This window comes from Bombina bombina, chromosome 3 (assembly GCF_027579735.1).
Source record: "Bombina bombina isolate aBomBom1 chromosome 3, aBomBom1.pri, whole genome shotgun sequence".
Classification (NCBI taxonomy): Eukaryota; Metazoa; Chordata; class Amphibia; order Anura; family Bombinatoridae; genus Bombina; species Bombina bombina.
In genome coordinates this window covers 276,259,513-276,262,741 of record NC_069501.1, presented here as the reverse complement: position 1 = coordinate 276,262,741, position 3,229 = coordinate 276,259,513, and positions in this window count along the sequence as shown.

Sequence of the window (3,229 nt, the reverse complement as noted above, 5' to 3'; positions counted from 1 at the left end):
AATCCACGTGGCGACCTGATCATTCGGCTTCAACCTAATACTGGGCCCTTAATCTAACTACCTCTGGGTCTCTGATGTTTACTTCAAGGGCTAGAAGTGAAGCGATGCCACTCACTCTCTTACCCCAGCCTACAAAGATAAGTCCTGCTACAAACGCCAACAATACCACCCAAGAAACAATGGACCTTGCTTCCATCTTTGCGGAACTCAGCGCAAAATTAGACCGACAGAAGGAGGATATACTATATACCCTGAAGCATAATCCCTGCTGCCCTGATGGGAAAGACCTTGATTGGGGCGCCTCACAAGATATGCCGGCAGACCTAGCTGTAATGTTACCTGAACATGTTGACAGCGAGTCGCAGCAAATTTTACTACATGTTACCTTTGATGCAGGGTCTAGAGAGCCGGAGTATGAGTTGCGCATACCGCTGAATCAAGTCGCTGCAGAGGACAGCGAGGAAACGGGCGCTACAGGGAACATGTCACTCTTGACGGAGTTGGAGGAGAGAAGAGAATCAACTGCGATGTTCACACTTACTGAAACTATAGCTACTTCACCTCTACCCTCCCAGGTGCCGAGATCTCCTCGACCTCCATCGGACATAAACATCTTAACGGTTGCATCTTTAGACCTCTGGCTAAATGGAATATCGCTATCGACCGCATCTGTCTCTCTCCCGCAAATGGGGGAGCCTGAAGCCGTTTACAAGGTAAATGACATCCGATCACCAGATAACCCGCGAGAGAACGGAGGGTCTCAAAATCACACTGGGAGCTGTACTGTTCAATGTCTGCCGCTATTGGGCTTGCTACAGAGTCTATATCGACTCACCGAGATCTATAACTTTCAAGGTAACATGAAACTGACATTTTATTGCTGGATACTTAGGAACCCAGTTGGAGTGGGCTGAAGCTACAGTGGGACTTAACAAAAGTGTCAGAAAGCCCCCGGTAATCTGACTACACAGCTTGTAAAGACTAATTTTTTTCCTCCATAGTTTTTATTAGTATAGTTGCACCCTTTTGTTGCTGGTTTAGTTGGGACATTTGCATACCAATATGTGTGTTTACTATATAGAAGTTTTAACATATGGCTAGAAATCAGGAGTCCTATTACCTGTAATGTTTTTTATTTAACATAGTTAGTGTACAAATAGAAAGTATCTCAATTGACGCTACCGGACTGTATTTTCAGCCTCTATCTGTGCTTATACTCCACTTACAGCGTGAGCTGCAGCAACTGCTACCCCCCGTGCTTATATTGTGCATCTCTCTCTGCCTAGCCTCGCATTTAGAACATAGTTTAAATAGAGATATCCTGAACCAAACTTTTCTTGTATAAATTTTTATGACCTATGGACATGGTCTAAGATTAGAGCCATTCAACTGATATTGCCATTATACTTGCACTGTTAATTATACAGCCTGTCTACCAGTTAAGGACAAGCAGAGTGTTCACTAATATTTTTAGACATACCTTGCACCTGAGCTAGCATTGAGACAGTACATAAACTATGCCTGAGATGATATATACAGCTTTCTTCACACCAAATCTTCATAATTTAAACTTACACAAAAGAGTAACCGTTACTTATTCAGCCTGCTAAGCAGGTCTCAGTAGCTCATTTATTTTGTTACTTACAGACAACTTCAGTGTACAAGGCACATGTTACTAAAATGTATAGCTATAGTGCAGTTAGGCCTAATACTTACACTGTCAGAGTATATATAACCCAAGTCTCCCTATAATTTACCTAGTCTGACCTAAAACTCTCTTGGCTTCAATATAAGGGTAGGGAACAATTGTTTCTTAATCTTAGTACCACACGAGGCTAAGATCCGTATGGCACATGATATGTTACTCCATGGCTGCTCCATGTTCCTGTGTTTAAACGGGTATAGAATTTAGCTTGGTTTCTTCACTCCAATAGTACATTTTGTTTACTATACACTCCTAGAGCAGAAATAATATATTTCTCCCCAGGTTTTTTCTGAAACTACAACATGTTTATTGCAATGTTTGTTAATATGTCTTTCACACACTCGCTAGTGCTTATAAATGCTCAGGTACCTGTGTCACACTCTTATAATATAGACCCAGAAGATAACCTATGTAGTTCTATTATATATTGATGCTAAAGGGATTTTATAAAGTTCCTTACCTCCTTGCAGGTTATGATGTGTACTATTAATGTAATGTGTTTATTATACGATCAAATGTATCTCATCGTTCCTAAACAGTTTACTATCTTCTCAAATGTTATATGGAAATGTATATTTTCTATCACGCTCCACTTTAATTAGTAGGCAAGTTTGCTACGCAATGTTTAGATAAGCTCCCATTTTGCCTGTTTCATTACTCTCTAGACAAGGCCTGAGCACCTAAGTAAATTACTAATATCGTGACAAGTATACATTCCCTTGTAGTTTATATTTGTGATGTTTGGGTCTCCCTGAATGAATCAACAGAGTGGCCTATAGCCCCTACCTAGTTACTCCATTTTGTGTTGGAATGTTACTTTACTCCACTATATACTCCTAAGTTGATTAATGGACACTTATGAGTACACACCATGTACCATATACTATTTACATTTATATATGGCTCCGTCCCCCCCACCTCCTTTCCCTATGCGTATAGCGGTGCTTACCCGCTGAATATCCCCCTCCCCCCTATATATCTCGGCCCAAGAGTGGCTGATTTCTATGCAAACCCTCCACAGGCTGCTATTTTGGTCTTAGATTAAATATTTTTAGAATGTGGAGTTCATACGCTGACATTATAATATAAAATGAAGTTATGTGTCATCTCGCCTAAGATACTGTCTATCTTCATAATCAGATTTGAAATGTATTTACTATTGCTTTATGCACATATTGCTCTCTCAATAATGCTTTCCTATAGACAATGTATTACTTTCTCTGTTGTAACTTTGGCCTTAGGGCGAGTCCTTGTTGCAATGATATATGCTTTAACTTCAATAAAAAAATTATTTTCAAAAAAAAAAATTTTTTTCAAAGATGTTTGGATCAATTCGGTCCAAAATCATTGGATTCAGAGTATTGTATCTCAGAGGTACAGAATAGGATTCAGAGTAAGACCGCCTGTGAGAAGATTTTTTTCTCTCAAGCATTCCAGCAAACCCAGTAAAGGCTCAGGCTTTCCTGAAGTGTGTTTCAGACCTGGAGTTATCAGGGGTAATCATGCCAGTTCCATTTCAGAAAC